Source organism: Phyllobates terribilis, unplaced genomic scaffold, assembly GCF_046119375.1.
Source record: "Phyllobates terribilis strain yellow unplaced genomic scaffold, ASM4611937v1 Scaffold_4__5_contigs__length_816908805, whole genome shotgun sequence".
NCBI lineage: Eukaryota > Metazoa > Chordata > Amphibia > Anura > Dendrobatidae > Phyllobates > Phyllobates terribilis.
This window is the reverse complement of record NW_027362764.1, coordinates 816054706-816073804: the sequence shown is the minus strand read 5'-3', so window position 1 is coordinate 816073804 and position 19099 is coordinate 816054706. Positions and strand designations below refer to the sequence as shown.

The window sequence follows — 19099 nt, the reverse complement described above, 5'->3', positions numbered from 1 at the left end:
TGTCTGTGTCCTGACTGCGTCTGTGTCTGTGTCCTGACTGCGTCCTGACTGCGTCTGTGTCCTGACTGCGTACTGTGTCCTGACTACGTACTGTGTCCTGACTGCGCACTGTGTCCTGACTGCGCACTGTGTACTGACTGCGCACTGTGTACTGACTGCGCACTGTGTACTGACTGCGCACTGTGTCTGTGTCCTGACTGCGCACTGTGTCCTGACTGCGCACTGTGTCCTGACTGCGCACTGTGTCCTGACTGCGCACTGTGTCCTGACTGCGCACTGTGTCCTGACTGCGCACTGTGTCCTGACTGCGTCTGTGTCCTGACTGCGTCTGTGTCCTGACTGCGTCCTGACTGCGTCTGTGTCCTGACTGCGTACTGTGTCCTGACTGCGTACTGTGTCCTGACTGCGTACTGTGTCCTGACTGCGCACTGTGTCCTGACTGCGCACTGTGTCCTGACTGCGCACTGTGTCCTGACTGCGCACTGTGTCCTGACTGCGCACTGTGTCTGTGTCCTGACTGCGCACTGTGTCCTGACTGCGCACTGTGTCCTGACTGCGCACTGTGTCCTGACTGCGCACTGCGTCCTGACTGCGCACTGCGTCCTGACTGCGCACTGCGTCCTGACTGCGCACTGTGTCCTGACTGCGCACTGTGTCCTGACTGCGCACTGTGTCCTGACTGCGCACTGTGTCTGTGTCCTGACTGCGCACTGTGTCTGTGTCCTGACTGCGCACTGTGTCTGTGTCCTGACTGCGTACTGTGTCTGTGTCCTGACTGCGTACTGTGTCCTGACTACGTACTGCGTCCTGACTGCGCACTGTGTCTGCGTCCTGACTGCGTTCTGAATCCTGACTGCGTTCTGAATCCTGACTGCGTTCTGAATCCTGACTGCGTACTGCGTCCTGACTGCGTCTGTGTCTGTGTCCTGACTGCGTCTGTGTCCTGACTGCGTCTGTGTCCTGACTGCGTCCTGACTGCGTCTGTGTCCTGACTGCGTACTGTGTCCTGACTGCGTACTGTGTCCTGACTGCGTACTGTGTCCTGACTACGTACTGTGTCCTGACTGCGCACTGTGTCCTGACTGCGCACTGTGTCCTGACTGCGCACTGTGTCCTGACTGCGTACTGTGTCTGTGTCCTGACTGCGCACTGTGTCCTGACTGCGCACTGTGTCCTGACTGCGCACTGTGTCTGTGTCCTGACTGCGCACTGTGTCTGTGTCCTGACTGCGCACTGTGTCCTGACTGCGTACTGTGTCCTGACTGCGCACTGTGTCCTGACTGCGCACTGCGTCCTGACTGCGCACTGCGTCCTGACTGCGCACTGCGTCCTGACTGCGCACTGCGTCCTCGCTGCGCACTGTGTCCTGACTGCGTACTGTGTCTGTGTCCTGACTGCGTACTGTGTCCTGACTACGTACTGCGTCCTGACTGCGCACTGTGTCTGCGTCCTGAGTGCGCACTGTGTACTGACTGCATCCTGACTGCGCACTGTGTCCTGACTGCGTACTGTGTCCTGACTGCGTCTGCGTCCTGACTGCGTACTGTGTCTGCGTCCTGACTGCGTACTGTGTCCTGACTGCGTACTGTGTCCTGACTGCGTACTGCGTCCTGACTGCGTACTGCGTCCTGACTGCGTACTGCGTCCTGACTGCGTCCTGACTGCGCACTGCGTCCTGACTGCGTCCTGACTGCGCACTGCGTCCTGACTGCGCACTGCGTCCTGACTGCGTCTGTGTCTGTGTCCTGACTGCGTACTGTGTCCTGACTGCGCACTGTGTCCTGACTGCGCACTTGTGTCCTGACTGCGCACTTGTGTCCTGACTGCGCACTTGTGTCCTGACTGCGCACTGTGTCCTGACTGCGCACTGCGTCCTGACTGCGCACTGCGTCCTGACTGCGCACTGCGTCCTGACTGCGTACTGCGTCCTGACTGCGTCCTGGCTGCGTCTGCGTCCTGACTGCGTCTGTGTCTGTGTCCTGACTGCGTACTGCGTCCTGACTGCGTACTGCGTCCTGACTGCGTACTGCGTCCTGACTGCGTACTGCGTCCTGACTGCGTACTGCGTCCTGACTGTGTCTGTGTACTGACTGCGTACTGCGTCCTGACTGCGTACTGCGTCCTGACTGCGTACTGCGTCTGCGTCCTGACTGCGTCTGCGTCCTGACTGCGTCTGCGTCCTGACTGCGTCTGCGTCTGTGTCCTGACTGCGTCTGTGTCCTGACTGCGTTTGCGTCTGTGTCCTGACTGCGTACTGTGTCCTGACTGCGTACTGTGTCCTGACTGCGTACTGTGTCCTGACTGCGTACTGCGTCCTGACTGCGTCTGTGTCTGTGTCCTGACTGCGTCCTGACTGCGTCTGTGTCCTGACTGCGTACTGTGTCCTGACTACGTACTGTGTCCTGACTGCGCACTGTGTCCTGACTGCGCACTGTGTCCTGACTGCGCACTGTGTCTGTGTCCTGACTGCGCACTGTGTCCTGACTGCGCACTGTGTCCTGACTGCGCACTGTGTCTGTGTCCTGACTGCGCACTGTGTCCTGACTGCGCACTGTGTCTGTGTCCTGACTGCGCACTGTGTCCTGACTGCGCACTGTGTCCTGACTGCGCACTGTGTCCTGACTGCGTCTGTGTCCTGACTGCGTCTGTGTCCTGACTGCGTCCTGACTGCGTCTGTGTCCTGACTGCGTACTGTGTCCTGACTGCGTACTGTGTCCTGACTGCGTACTGTGTCCTGACTGCGTACTGTGTCCTGACTGCGCACTGTGTCCTGACTGCGCACTGTGTCCTGACTGCGCACTGTGTCCTGACTGCGCACTGTGTCCTGACTGCGTACTGTGTCCTGACTGCGTACTGTGTCTGTGTCCTGACTGCGCACTGTGTCCTGACTGCGCACTGTGTCCTGACTGCGCACTGTGTCCTGACTGCGTACTGTGTCTGTGTCCTGACTGCGCACTGTGTCCTGACTGCGCACTGTGCCCTGACTGCGCACTGTGCCCTGACTGCGCACTGTGCCCTGACTGCGCACTGCGTCCTGACTGCTCACTGCGTCCTGACTGCGCACTGCGTCCTGACTGCGCACTGCGTCCTGACTGCGCACTGTGTCCTGACTGCGCACTGTGTCCTGACTGCGCACTGTGTCCTGACTGCGCACTGTGTCTGTGTCCTGACTGCGTACTGTGTCCTGACTACGTACTGCGTCCTGACTGCGCACTGTGTCTGCGTCCTGACTGCGCACTGTGTCCTGACTGCATCCTGACTGCGTCTGTGTCCTGACTGCGCACTGTGTCCTGACTGCGTCTGCGTCCTGACTGCGTCTGCGTCCTGACTGCGTACTGTGTCCTGACTGCGTCTGCGTCCTGACTGCGTACTGCGTCCTGACTGCGTCTGTGTCTGTGTCCTGACTGCGTACTGCGTCCTGACTGCTCACTGCGTCCTGACTGCGTACTGCGTCCTGACTGCGTCTGTGTCCTGACTGCGTACTGCGTCCTGACTGCGTACTGTGTCCTGACTGCGTACTGTGTCCTGACTGCGTACTGTGTCCTGACTGCGTACTGTGTCCTGACTGCGTACTGCGTCCTGACTGCGCACTGCGTCCTGACTGCGTCTGGGTCTGTGTCCTGACTGCGTACTGTGTCCTGACTGCGTACTGTGTCCTGACTGCGCACTGTGTCCTGACTGCGCACTGTGTCCTGACTGCGTACTGTGTCCTGACTGCGTACTGTGTCCTGACTGTGTACTGCGTCCTGACTGCGTCCTGACTGCGCACTGCGTCCTGACTGCGTCTGGGTCTGTGTCCTGACTGCGTACTGTGTCCTGACTGCGTACTGCGTCCTGACTGCGTCCTGACTGCGTCTGGGTCTGTGTCCTGACTGCGTACTGTGTCCTGACTGCGCACTGTGTCCTGACTGCGCACTGTGTCCTGACTGCGCACTGTGTCCTGACTGCGCACTGTGTCCTGACTGCGCACTGTGTCCTGACTGCGTACTGCGTCCTGACTGCGTACTGCGTCCTGACTGCGTACTGTGTCCTGACTGCGTACTGCGCACTGTGTCCTGACTGCGCACTGTGTCCTGACTGCGTTCTGCGTCCTGACTGCGTTCTGCGTCCTGACTGCGTTCTGCGTCCTGACTGCGTCTGCGTCTGCGTCCTGACTGCGTCTGCGTCCTGACTGCGTCTGCGTCTGTGTCCTGACTGCGTACTGTGTCCTGACTGCATCTGCGTCTGTGTCCTGACTGCGTCTGCGTCTGTGTCCTGACTGCGTACTGCGTCCTGACTGCGTACTGCGTCCTGACTGCGCACTGCGTCCTGACTGCGCACTGTGTCCTGACTGCGCACTGTGTCCTGACTGCGCACTGTGTCTGTGTCCTGACTGCGCACTGTGTCCTGACTGCGCACTGTGTCCTGACTGCGCACTGTGTCCTGACTGCGCACTGTGTCCTGACTGCGCACTGTGTCTGTGTCCTGACTGCGCACTGTGTCCTGACTGCGCACTGTGTCCTGACTGCGTACTGTGTCCTGACTGCGTACTGCGTCCTGACTGCGCACTGCGTCCTGACTGCGCACTGCGTCCTGACTGCGCACTGCGTCCTGACTGCGCACTGCGTCCTGACTGCGTACTGTGTCCTGACTGCGTACTGTGTCCTGACTGCGTACTGTGTCTGTGTCCTGACTGCGTACTGTGTCCTGACTGCGCACTGTGTCCTGACTGCGCACTGTGTCCTGACTGCGCACTGTGTCCTGACTGCGCACTGTGTCTGCGTCCTGACTGCGCACTGTGTCCTGACTGCATCCTGACTGCGTCTGTGTCCTGACTGCGTACTGTGTCCTGACTGCGTCTGCGTCCTGACTGCGTACTGTGTCCTGACTGCGTCTGCGTCCTGACTGCGTACTGTGTCCTGACTGCGTACTGTGTCCTGACTGCGTACTGTGTCCTGACTGCGTACTGCGTCCTGACTGCGTCTGCGTCCTGACTGCGTCTGCGTCTGTGTCCTGACTGCGTCTGCGTCTGTATCCTGACTGCGTCTGTGTCCTGACTGCGTCTGTGTCCTGACTGCGTCTGTGTCCTGACTGCGTACTGTGTCCTGACTGCGTACTGTGTCCTGACTGCGTACTGTGTCCTGACTGCGTCTGCGTCTGTGTCCTGACTGCGTCTGCGTCCTGACTGCGTCTGTGTCTGTGTCCTGACTGCGTCTGCGTCCTGACTGCGTCTGCGTCTGTGTCCTGACTGCGTACTGTGTCCTGACTGCGTACTGTGTCCTGACTGCGTACTGTGTCCTGACTGCGTACTGTGTCCTGACTGCGTACTGTGTCCTGACTGCGTACTGTGTCCTGACTGCGTACTGTGTCCTGACTGCGTACTGTGTCCTGACTGCGTCTGCGTCCTGACTGCGTCTGCGTCTGTGTCCTGACTGCGTCTGCGTCTGCGTCCTGACTGCGTCTGCGTCTGTGTCCTGACTGCGTACTGTGTCCTGACTGCGTCTGCGTCCTGACTGCGTCTGCGTCTGCGTCCTGACTGCGTCTGCGTCCTGACTGCGTCTGCGTCCTGACTGCGTCTGTGTCTGTGTCCTGACTGCGCACTGTGTCCTGACTGCGCACTGTGTCCTGACTGCGCACTGTGTCCTGACTGCGCACTGTGTCCTGACTGCGCACTGTGTCCTGACTGCGCACTGTGTCCTGACTGCGTACTGTGTCCTGACTGCGTACTGTGTCCTGACTGCGTACTGCGTCCTGACTGCGTACTGCGTCCTGACTGCGTCTGTGTCCTGAGTGCGTACTGCGTCCTGACTGCGTCTGTGTCCTGAGTGCGTACTGTGTCCTGACTGCGTACTGTGTCCTGACTGCGTACTGCGTCCTGACTGCGTCCTGACTGCGTCTGCGTCCTGACTGCGTCTGCGTCTGTGTCCTGACTGCGTCTGCGTCCTGACTGCGTACTGTGTCCTGACTGCGTACTGTGTCCTGACTGCGTCTGCGTCTGTGTCTGTGTCCTGACTGCGTCTGTGTCTGTGTCCTGACTGCGTACTGTGTCCTGACTGCGCACTGCGTCCTGACTGCGCACTGTGTCTGTGTCCTGACTGCGTACTGTGTCCTGACTGCGTACTGCGTCCTGACTGCGCACTGCGTCCTGACTGCGCACTGCGTCCTGACTGCGCACTGCGTCCTGACTGCGTACTGCGTCCTGACTGCGTACTGTGTCCTGACTACGTACTGCGTCTTGACTGCGCACTGTGTCTGCGTCCTGACTGCGCACTGTGTCCTGACTGCATCCTGACTGCGTCTGTGTCCTGACTGCGTACTGTGTCCTGACTGCGTCTGCGTCCTGACTGCGTACTGTGTCCAGACTGCGTCTGCGTCCTGACTGCGTACTGTGTCCTGACTGCGTCTGTGTCCTGACTGCGTCTGTGTCCTGACTGCGTCTGTGTCCTGACTGCGTCTGTGTCCTGACTGCGTCTGCGTCCTGACTGCGTCTGCGTCCTGACTGCGTCTGTGTCCTGACTGCGTCTGCGTCTGTGTCCTGACTGCGTCTGCGTCTGTGTCCTGACTGCGTCTGCGTCTGTGTCCTGACTGCGTCTGCGTCCTGACTGCGTCTACGTCTGTGTCCTGACTGCGTCCTGACTGCGTCCTGACTGCGTCTGCGTCTGTGTCCTGACTGCGTCTGCGTCCTGACTGCGTCTGCGTCTGTGTCCTGACTGCGTCCTGACTGCGTCTGCGTCCTGACTGCGTCCTGACTGCGTCTGCGTCTGTGTCCTGACTGCGTCTGCGTCCTGACTGCGTCTGCGTCTGTGTCCTGACTGCGTCTGCGTCCTGACTGTGTCTGTAGCCCAGAATTCTGATCCGTAGACATAAGCTGCAGTCACAGAACTGGAAAATGATAATTAGGCTACGTTCACACAGGGCATTTTTGGTGTGTGTTTTTATGCAAATTTTCAGCAGCGTTTTACAGTAGCAGCAAAGTCGATGAGATCTCAGAAATCTCATGCACACAGCTTGGTTTTTTTTTCTGACTGTTTTGTTAAAGAGCGGCGTTCCTGCAGAATGGAGCAGTCACTTTCAGTGTTTTTACCCGGGTAGTTGAAAAAATGCTGCAAAAACAGGTATCAGGTTTTTCTGCGCTTTTTGTGCCAAAACCTGAGGAAGTTAAATTAGGTAATTTTTTTTTTTTTTTTTTTTTTTTTTTAACTAAACTTTAATCAGCTGATAGATAAATGGACAGTGACAAAAATGCTGCAAAAAATGCAGCAAAACCTGTTTATTTGAGGCAGAATCTTTCGTGCCAAGAGAGCAGGTTTTGCTGCAGAAAAAAAAAAGCTCTGTGTGAACATAGCCTTACAGTCAAAATATTCTGTACAAGTTTCTTCAGCTTCAAAAAAAAAAAAATCCCAAATGTCTTAAGTTGTTTCAAGTCAGACGTCACACACCGGCAACAAGACGGCAGGTAGTTGTACTGCATCAGCCAGGTCTCTCCCAGGGAAAGGTCTCAGCCACTTCACAATCTGCTGCTCAAACTCTAGGGGGTCGGGGCACGGGGCCCAGCCTGTAGAGGACGACAAGCTGCGGCCCTGAGGTGAGGGGACAGGGGGCGGGGCCCAGCCTGTGGAGGACGACAAGCTGCGGCCCTGAGGTGAGGGGACAGGGGGCAGGGCCCAGCCTGTAGAGGACGACAAGCTGCGGCCCTGAGGTGAGGGGACAGGGGGCGGGGCCCAGCCTGTAGAGGACGACAAGCTGCGGCCCTGAGGTGAGGGGACAGGGGGCGGGGCCCAGCCTGTGGAGGACGACAAGCTGCGGCCCTGAGGTGAGGGGACGGGGGGCAGGGCCCAGCCTGTAGAGGACGACAAGCTGCGGCCCTGAGGTGAGGGGACAGGGGGCAGGGCCCAGCCTGTGGAGGACGACAAGCTGCGGCCCTGAGGTGAGGGGACGGGGGGCGGGGCCCAGCCTGTAGAGGACGACAAGCTGCGGCCCTGAGGTGAGGGGACGGGGGGCGGGGCCCAGCCTGTAGAGCACGACAAGCTGCGGCCCTGAGGTGAGGGGTCGGGGCACGGGGCCCAGCCTGTAGAGCACGACAAGCTGCGGCCCTGAGGTGAGGGGACAGGGGGCGGGGCCCAGCCTGTAGAGGACGACAAGCTGCGGCCCTGAGGTGAGGGGTCGGGGCACGGGGCCCAGCCTGTAGAGCACGACAAGCTGCGGCCCTGAGGTGAGGGGACGGGGGGCGGGGCCCAGCCTGTAGAGGACGACAAGCTGCGGCCCTGAGGTGAGGGGACGGGGGGCGGGGCCCAGCCTGTAGAGGACGACAAGCTGCGGCCCTGAGGTGAGGGGACGGGGGGCGGGGCCCAGCCTGTAGAGGACGACAAGCTGCGGCCCTGAGGTGAGGGGACGGGGGGCAGGGCCCAGCCTGTAGAGGACGACAAGCTGCGGCCCTGAGGTGAGGGGACGGGGGGCGGGGCCCAGCCTGTAGAGGACGACAAGCTGCGGCCCTGAGGTGAGGGGACAGGGGGCGGGGCCCAGCCTGTAGAGGACGACAAGCTGCGGCCCTGAGGTGAGGGGACGGGGGGCAGGGCCCAGCCTGTGGAGGACAACAAGCTGCGGCCCTGAGGTGAGGGGACGGGGGGCGGGGCCCAGCCTGTAGAGGACGACAAGCTGCGGCCCTGAGGTGAGGGGACAGGGGGCGGGGCCCAGCCTGTAGAGGACGACAGGCTGCGGCCCTGAGGTGAGGGGACGGGGGGCGGGGCCCAGCCTGTAGAGGACGACAAGGTGCGGCCCTGAGGTGAGGGGACAGGGGGCGGGGCCCAGCCTGTAGAGGACGACAAGCTGCGGCCCTGAGGTGAGGGGACGGGGGGCAGGGCCCAGCCTGTGGAGGACGACAAGCTGCGGCCCTGAGGTGAGGGGACGGGGGGCGGGGCCCAGCCTGTGGAGGACAACAAGCTGCGGCCCTGAGGTGAGGGGACGGGGGGCAGGGCCCAGCCTGTGGAGGACGACAAGCTGCGGCCCTGAGGTGAGGGGACGGGGGCAGGGCCCAGCCTGTGGAGGACGACAAGCTGCGGCCCTGAGGTGAGGGGACGGGGGGCGGGGCCCAGCCTGTGGAGGACAACAAGCTGCGGCCCTGAGGTGAGGGGACGGGGGGCAGGGCCCAGCCTGTGGAGGACGACAAGCTGCGGCCCTGAGGTGAGGGGACGGGGGGCAGGGCCCAGCCTGTAGAGGACGACAAGCTGCGGCCCTGAGGTGAGGGGACAGGGGGTGGTCCGTGTGATGGTGTACCTGGTGTGTGTGTGTGTGTATGATGTCCGTGTGATGGCGTACCTGGTGTATGTGTGTGTGTGTGTGTGTGTGTGTGTGTGTGTGTGTGTGTGTATGATGGCGTACCTGGCGTGTGTGTGTGCGTGTGTGTGTGTGTGTGTGTGTGTGTGTGTGTGTGTGTGTGTGTGTGTGTGTGTGTGTGTGTGTGTGTGTGTGTGTGTATATGATGTCCGTGTGATGGCGAACCTGGTGTGTGTGTGTGTGTGTGTGTGTGATGGCGTACCTGGTGTGTGTGTATGCGTGTGTGTGTGTGTGTGTGTGTGTGTGTGATGGCGTACCTGGTGGGTGTGTGTGTGTGTGTGATGGCGTACCTGGGGTGTGTGTGTGTGTGTGTGTGTGTGTGTGTGTGATGGCGAACCTGGTGTGTGTGTGTGTGTGATGGCGTACCTGGTGTGTGTGTGTGTGTGTATGATGTCCGTGTGATGGCGAACCTGGTGTGTGTGTGTGTGTGTGTGTGTGTGTGTGTGTGATGGCGTACCTGGTGTGTGTGTGTGTGTGTGTGTGTGTGTGTGTGTGTGTGTGTGTGTGTGTGTGTGTGTGTGTGATGGCGTACCTGGTGTGTGCTATGCGCACTGCTTGCTTTGTCCCTCTTTCTGTTCTTCAAAAGTTGGGAGGTAATATGTAGTAGGTGTAATAATAATAATAATAGCAGTAAATATCTCCAGAAATGTCGTATAGTATTTCTGATTCGCTATGTCTCTTACCTCATGTGCAGGGCATTGCAGGACCTTAGGTATCCATGGTTACGACTACTAGCGACTAGCTAACTAACTGTGACTTTATCAGTAGTCGTAACCGTGGATACCTAAGGTCCTGCAATGCCCTGCACATGAGGTAAGTGGCATAGCGAATCAGAAGAACTATACGACATTTCTGATTGGAGGCATTTACTAATATTATTATTATTACACCTACTACATATTGGGACAGGATCTTGGAGATGGTAAGACCCCTTTAACCTTCGAAATCTAAGAAATCCAGCAGTGTCAGGAATACAGTCTGTATAATAACCGGTCGGGGATTAGAGCAGAGACAGTCAGGAATACAGTCTGTATAATAACCGGCCGGGGATGAGAGCGGAGACAGTCAGCAATACAGTCTGTATAATAACCGGCCGGGGATGAGAGCGGAGACAGTCAGCAATACAGTCTGTATAATAACCGGCCGGGGGTGAGAGCGGAGACAGTCAGCAATACAGTCTGTATAATAACCGGTCAGGGGTGAGAGTGGAGACAGTCAGGAATACAGTCTGTATAATAAGCTGTCAGGGGTGAGAGCGGAGACAGTCAGGAATACAGTCTGTATAATAACCAGTCAGGGGTGAGAGCGGAGACAGTCAGGAATACAGTCTGTATAATAACCAGTCAGGGGTGAGAGCGGAGACAGTCAGGAATACAGTCTGTATAATAACCGGTCGGGGGTGAGAGGGGAGACAGTCAGGAATACAGTCTGTATAATAACCGGTCGGGGGTTAGAGCAGAGACAGTCAGGAATACAGTCTGTATAATAACCGGCCGGGGGTGAGAGCAGAGACAGTCAGCAATACAGTCTGTATAATAACCGGTCGGGGGTGAGAGGGGAGACAGTCAGGAATACAGTCTGTATAATAACCGGTCTGGGGTGAGAGCGGAGACAGTCAGGAATACAGTCTGTATAATAACCGGCCGGGGGTGAGAGCGGAGACAGTCAGCAATACAGTCTGTATAATAACCGGCCGGGGATGAGAGCGGAGACAGTCAGCAATACAGTCTGTATAATAACCGGCCGGGGGTGAGAGCGGAGACAGTCAGCAATACAGTCTGTATAATAACCGGTTAGGGGTGAGAGTGGAGACAATCAGGAATACAGTCTGTATTATAACCGGTCAGGGGTGAGAGTGGAGACAGTGAGGAATACAGTCTGTATAATAACCGGCCGGGGGTGAGAGCAGAGACAGTCAGCAATACAGTCTGTATAATAACCGGTCGGGGGTGAGAGGGGAGACAGTCAGGAATACAGTCTGTATAATAACCGGTCTGGGGTGAGAGCGGAGACAGTCAGGAATACAGTCTGTATAATAACCGGCCGGGGGTGAGAGCGGAGACAGTCAGCAATACAGTCTGTATAATAACCGGCCGGGGATGAGAGCGGAGACAGTCAGCAATACAGTCTGTATAATAACCGGCCGGGGGTGAGAGCGGAGACAGTCAGCAATACAGTCTGTATAATAACCGGTTAGGGGTGAGAGTGGAGACAATCAGGAATACAGTCTGTATTATAACCGGTCAGGGGTGAGAGTGGAGACAGTGAGGAATACAGTCTGTATAATAACCGGCCGGGGGTGAGAGCGGATACAGTCAGCAATACAGTCTGTATAATAACTGGTCAGGGGTGAGAGTGGAGACAATCAGGAATACAGTCTGTATAATAACCGGTCAGGGGTGAGAGTGGAGACAGTCAGCAATGTGTTATTATAGGCATGAGGTGTCAATGAGAACAATGTCAGGAGTCCTCCTCGGCTGACAGGCCTCGCCCGGCTCAGCTATGCCAACACTCTCCTCACAGGTCGGTGCTGAGAACGAGCCGAGACCTGCAGGACGACGTCGTCCCGACCTCAGCCTGTGTAACATGCAACCTACGGGGGACCAGGATGAGCCCCCTCTGAATATATATGGCGCCTGCATGTACTGTAGCAGAGTACGGGGTGGCTGATATCAGTGCGGCCACGCACCTGGCACTGGGGGAAATGGCAGGGATGTGAAGAGTGGATTCAGCTCCTGAAGAAGACGGGAAACAGTCACCCGCCATCATAACACGGCTCCGGGCACTGCAGAGTCTACCTTCATAGCAGGTCACTGTTCACACTGACAATATCCAGTGACAGCCAGCGCCAACGCAGGAAGGTCTGTGCAGACCCCCGGATAAGACAGTCTCTAAATATTACCGCCATACAGTGTGAAAAATCATAGAAACAGTCACACCATCAATAACACTACCCTATAAAATCCTTATATTACTGCCACACTGTGCACAAATATCATAGCTATAGGACGAATACTGCCATACAGTGCATGAATAACAGTCCCCAAATAGCAGACATATAATCAAGAATATAGCCAAAAGAGTCCTAATACTACCTCCATACAGTGCACATAATACTACTATACCGAATCATCAGCACTATATACTGACTAATAATAATACCCAGCAGATACCTAATAATACCGCCATACCGTCCCCAGATCTCGCAGCTATATAATGACTAATAATACCGCCATACAATCCCCAGATATCACAGCTATATAATGACTAATAATACCGCCATACAGTCCCCAGATATCACAGCTATATAATGACTAATAATACCGTCATACAGTCCTAGATACAGATGAAATCAGAATAAACCTTTCCCGTTTCAGGTGAATTAGGATTTTACCATAATGTTTAATATTTCCCAAATACCAGAATAATGAGAGGAGAGAAGGTTTAAGGCATTTTTATTACTTACTGCAGAGTCAGAAGTTTCCATACAGTAAGATTACTTTGCCTTTAAACAATTCTGGACGGCCCATATGATGAGGTCAGGTGTTTGGAAGCTTCTGATAGGTTTTTTGGCAACATCGGTGTTAATTAGAGACACCCCTGTGGATGTATTTTAATGCACACCTGACACACACTGCTTCTTTGTGTATCATCATGGGAAAGTCTAAAGAAATCAGCCCAGATATCAGGAAGAGAATTGTGGACTTGCACAAGTCTGGCTCATCCTTGGGTACAATTTGAAGGTGCCTCGTTCATCTGCACAAACAATTATACGCAAGTACAAACAAGATGGGAATGTCCAGCCATCATACCGCTCAGGAAGGAGACGGGTTCTGTGTCCCACAGATGAACGTGCTTTGGTCTGACATGTGCAGATCAACCCAAGGACAAAAGCAAAAGACCTTGTGAAGATGATGGCGGAAGCTGGTAAGATTGTGTCACTATCCACAGTGAAACGAGTACTGTATCAACATGGGCTGAAAGGCCACTCTGCCAGGAAGAAGCCATTACTCCAAAAGAAACATAGGAAGCCAGATTAATGTTTGCAAATGCACACAGGAACAGAGACCTTAATTTTTGGAGACATGTCCTGTGCTCTGATGAAATGGAAATTGAACTTTTTGGGCATAATGACCATCGTCACATTTGGAGGAAAAAGGGAGAAGCTTGAAAGCCTAAGAACACCATCCCAACTGTGAAACACGGGGGTGGCAGCATCATGTTGTTTTGCTGCAGGAGGGACTGGTGCACTTCACAAAATAAATGTCATCATGTGAAAAGAAGATTAAGTGGTAATACTGAAGCAACATCTCAAGACATCAGCCAGGAAGATAAAGCTTGGGTGGAAAGGGGTCTTCCAAATGGCATACTGCCAAAATGGTAACAAAGTGGCTGAAGGATAACAAAGTCAATGTTTTGGAGCGGCCATCACAAAGCCCTGATCTCAATCCTATAGAGAATGTATGAGCAAAGCTGAAAAGGCTGCGAGCGCCGAGCAAGGTGACCTCCAAACCTGGATCAGTGACACCAGTGTCAGGAGGAATCGGCCCAAATTCCACCATCTATAGTGAGAAGCTGTGGAAGGAGACCCCAAACGTCTGACCCAAGTCATTCAGTGTAAGGGCAATGGCACCAAATACTGATGAGATGGACGGAAACTTCTGACTCTGCAGTAAGTAATAAAAATGCCTTAAACCTTCTCTCCTCTCATTATTCTGGTATTGGGCAAATATTAAACATTATGGTAAAATCCTAATTGTCCTAAAACGGGAAAGGTTTATTCTGATCTCATGTCAGATATTGAGAAGAACCTGCAGATGTGTCTTTATATATAGTGGATGGAAACTTCTGGCTTCAGCTGTATCCCATCTATATAATGACGGATAATAATACCGCCATACAGTCCTAAACATCACGGCGAGTCCGGAAGGATTCCTGGCACTCTCCCCGCTCCTCTCCTCTCCCGGCTCCTCTCCTCTCCCGGCTCCTCTCCTCTCCCTCTTGTCTCTTCTCCCGGCTCCTCTCCTCTCCCTCTCCCCGCTCCTCTCCTCTCTTCTCCTCGCTCCTCTCCTCACTCCTCTCCTCTCCCTCTTGTCTCTTCTCCCCGCTCCTCTCCTCTCCCTCTTGTCTCTTCTCCCCGCTCCTCTCCTCACCCTCTCCCCGCTCCTCTCCTCACTCCTCTCCTCTCTTCTCCTAGCTCCTCTCCTCTCTTCTCCTAGCTCCTCTCCTCTCTTCTCTCCGCTCCTCTCCTCTCTTCTCTCCGCTCCTCTCTTCTACCAGCTCCTCTTCTCTCTGCTCCTCTCCTCACCCCTCTCCTCTCCTCTCCTCCTGTCACTCCCTGCATTCTCGGCACATTCCTCCATGGTGGGCATCTCCCTCCGCACAGCTGGTTGGTCGGTGACTACAGAGGGGCCGCAGCGCTGGACGGGGCCAGGACCCTGCAGTCTTCACCTTTGCTCAGAATTTTGCAGTGCGGAATTTAGGGTGAGAAGATAAAATGGGCAGAACAAGATTTCATAACTTTACTGTTGAGATCAGATGGGGCCGCACGAGGGTCCGATCATTCCCCAGACCACAACCCCCAACATCTGATATGGAGACTCCCAACCTGCGCAGCCTCAATACAACGGCCAAATCCTCTGCAGAAAAAAGGTGCAAAAACCGCCGCACGTGAAAGGGTTAAAGAGACTGCACCGTGCAAAACTACAGATCCCCCGACACACTGCAACAGAGCCTCAGCCCCAGATCCCCCGACACACTGCAACAGAACCTCAGCCCCAGATCCCCCGACACACTGCAACAGAACCTCAGCCCCAGATCCCCCGACACACTGCAACAGAACCTCAGCTCCAGATCCCCCGACACACTGCAACAGAGCCTCAGCCCCAGATCCCCCGACACACTGCAACAGAACCTCAGCCCCAGATCCCCCGACACACTGCAACAGAACCTCAGCCCCAGATCCCCCGACACACTGCAACAGAACCTCAGCCCCAGATCCCCCGACACACTGCAACAGAACCTCAGCCCCAGATCCCCCGACACACTGCAACAGAACCTCAGCCCCAGATCCCCCGACACACTGCAACAGAACCTCAGCCCCAGATCCCCCGACACACTGCAACAGAACCTCAGCCCCAGATCCCCCGACACACTGCAACAGAACCTCAGCCCCAGATCCCCCGACACACTGCAACAGAACCTCAGCCCCAGATCCCCCGACACACTGCAACAGAACCTCAGCTCCAGATCCCCCGACACACTGCAACAAAACCTCAGCCCCAGATCCCCCGACACACTGCAACAGAACCTCAGCCCCAGATCCCCCGACACACTGCAACAGAACCTCAGCCCCAGATCCCCCGACACACTGCAACAGAACCTCAGCCCCAGATCCCCCGACACACTGCAACAGAACCTCAGCCCCAGATCCCCCGACACACTGCAACAGAACCTCAGCCCCAGATCCCCCGACACACTGCAACAGAACCTCAGCCCCAGATCCCCGACACACTGCAACAGAACCTCAGCTCCAGATCCCCGACACTGCGTCATCCACAGCCACCATTTTTTTGAGACATGAATGGAGATCTGTAGAACAATGTGAGAATCCCGTCCTCACCTGACACACACAGCGCTGCCCATCCCCCACACCCCCATATGTATTCACACCCCGTATTTACACGACGACAACGGTCTATGAAATTCTGCATCTTCCTCCAGGTAGAACTGGTTCAGACACATTGGTGACATTTCCAGGACGAGCCACGGTATGTAACGGATTATATGGAACGACCCAGAGCATCGCTCACTATTCTGCTGGTGCAGTCACTGTGTACATACATTACATTACTGATCCTGAGTTACCTCCTGTATTATACTCCAGAGCTGCACTCACTATTCTGCTGGTGCAGTCACTGTGTACATACATTACTGATCCTGAGTTACATCCTGTATTATACTCCAGAGCTGCACTCACTATTCTGCTGGTGCAGTCACTGTGTACATACATTACATTACTGATCCTGAGTTACATCCTGTATTATACTCCAGAGCTGCACTCACTATTCTGCTGGTGCAGTCACTGTGTACATACATTACATTACTGATCCTGAGTTACCTCCTGTATTATACTCCAGAGCTGCACTCACTATTCTGCTGGTGCAGTCACTGTGTACATACATTACTGATCCTGAGTTACCTCCTGTATTATACTCCAGAGCTGCACTCACTATTCTGCTGGTGGAGTCACTGTGTACATACATTACTGATCCTGAGTTACATCCTGTATTATACTCCAGAGCTGCACTCACTATTCTGCTGGTGGAGTCACTGTGTACATACATTACATTACTGATCCTGCGTTACATCCTGTATTATACTCCAGAGCTGCACTCACTATTCTGCTGGTGCAGTCACTGTGTACATACATTACATTACTGATCCTGAGTTACCTCCTGTATTATACTCCAGAGCTGCACTCACTATTCTGCTGGTGCAGTCACTGTGTACATACATTACTGATCCTGAGTTACCTCCTGTATTATACTCCAGAGCTGCACTCACTATTCTGCTGGTGCAGTCACTGTGTACATACATTACTGATCCTGAGTTACATCCTGTATTATACTCCAGAGCTGCACTCACTATTCTGCTGGTGCAGTCACTGTGTACATACATTACATTACTGATCCTGAGTTACATCCTGTATTATACCCCAGAGCTGCACTCACTATTCTGCTGGTGCGGTCACTGTGTACATACATTACATTACTGATCCTGAGTTACATCCTGTATTATACCCCAGAGCTGCACTCACTATTCTGCTGGTGCGGTCACTGTGTACATACATTACATTACTGATCCTGAGTTACATCCTGTATTATACCCCAGAGCTGCACTCACTATTCTGCTGGTGCAGTCACTGTGTACATACATTACTGATCCTGAGTTACCCCCTGTATTATACTCCAGAGCTGCACTCACTATTCTGCTGGTGCAGTCACTGTGTACATACATTACATTACTGATCCTGAGTTACATCCTGTATTATACCCCAGAGCTGCACTCACTATTCTGCTGGTGCGGTCACTGTGTACATACATTACATTACTGATCCTGAGTTACATCCTGTATTATACCCCAGAGCTGCACTCACTATTCTGCTGGTGCGGTCACTGTGTACATACATTACATTACTGATCCTGAGTTACATCCTGTATTATACCCCAGAGCTGCACTCACTATTCTGCTGGTGCAGTCACTGTGTACATACATTACTGATCCTGAGTTACCTCCTGTATTATACTCCAGAGCTGCACTCACTATTCTGCTGGGGGAAGCGCAGACATGAGACCTCCTGAATAGGGGGTTTCTTACTTCTAGTAAAATGTTGCGTCCCAGAATCCTGTATTACACTTTTATGTTTCCACTTCTCACACAGCTGAGGGTTTGCTGCATTGTAGCAGTGTACATACAACAGCAGAACAAATGTCTGGTCTACACAGATACATTGTAACAAAGCCTCAGCTGAGGGGTCCAGTCAGCAGCGGCTTACCTGTATCAGGCGGGATCCCCGGGACTCAGTTCAGGATGTCCGTGTGCTGCGGAGACCTGGGAGGAACCTGCGAGACAGAGAAATGGGTCAGAACCGGAGTCCACTGAGACCTGAGCATCATGGGAGGAGGAGGCCGTGGTGGCGGGGCGCAGAAGAGGAGGCCCCGATGCCAGGAGCCCCGCGGGGCGCAGAAGAGGAGGCCCCGAGGCCGGGAGCCCCGCGGGGCGCAGAAGAGGAGGCCCCGAGGCCGGGAACCCCGCGGGGCGCAGAAGAGGAGGCCCCGAGGCCGGGAACCCCGCGGGGCGCAGAGGAGGAGGCCCCGAGGCCGGGAGCCCCGCGGGGCGCAGAGGAGGAGGCCCCGATGCCGGGAGCCACGCGGGGCGCAGAAGAGGAGGCCCCCGACGCCGGGAGCCCCGCGGGGCGCAGAGGAGGAGGCCCCCGATGCCGGGAGCCCCGCGGGGCGCAGAGGAGGAGGCCCCGATGCCAGGAGCCCCGCGGGGCGCAGAAGAGGAGGCCCCGATGCCAGGAGCCCCGCGGGGCGCAGAAGAGGAGGCCCCGAGGCCGGGAGCCCCGCGGGGCGCAGAAGAGGAGGCCCCCGACGCCGGGAGCCCCGCGGGGCGCAGAAGAGGAGGCCCCCGACGCCGGGAGCCCCGCGGGGCGCAGAAGAGGAGGCCCCCGACGCCGGGAGCCCCGCGGGGCGCAGAAGAGGAGGCCCCCGACGCCGGGAGCCCCGCGGGGCGCAGAAGAGGAGGCCCCCGACGCCGGGAGCCCCGCGGGGCGCAGAGGAGGAGGCCCCGATGCCGGGAGCCACGCGGGGCGCAGAGGAGGAGGCCCCCGATGCCGGGAGCCCCGCGGGGCGCAGAGGAGGAGGCCCCCGATGCCGGGAGCCCCGCGGGGCGCAGAGGAGGAGGCCCCGATGCCGGGAGCCCCGCGGGGCGCAGAGGAGGAGGCCCCGATGCCAGGAGCCCCGCGGGGCGCAGAGGAGGAGGCCCCGATGCCGGGAGCCCCGCGGGGCGCAGAAGAGGAGGCCCCCGACGCCGGGAGCCCCGCGGGGCGCAGAAGAGGAGGCCCCCGACGCCGGGAGCCCCGCGGGGCGCAGAAGAGGAGGCCCCCGACGCCGGGAGCCCCGCGGGGCGCAGAAGAGGAGGCCCCCGACGCCGGGAGCCCCGCGGGGCGCAGAGGAGGAGGCCCCGATGCCGGGAGCCACGCGGGGCGCAGAAGAGGAGGCCC

General features: G+C 56.4%; 1 protein-coding gene across 2 annotated transcripts in view; it reads right to left on the bottom strand.

Annotated features, from left to right (window-relative positions):
• The window catches only part of EPPK1 (epiplakin 1), a 61404-nt gene that overhangs the window by 26971 nt on the left and 15334 nt on the right, over positions 1-19099 (bottom strand). For both annotated transcript variants that reach the window (XM_073680141.1, XM_073680142.1), the window contains exon 2: positions 17870-17936. The gene's annotated coding sequence lies outside the window, so the exon portion shown is untranslated. The remainder of the gene's footprint in view (positions 1-17869; positions 17937-19099) is intronic.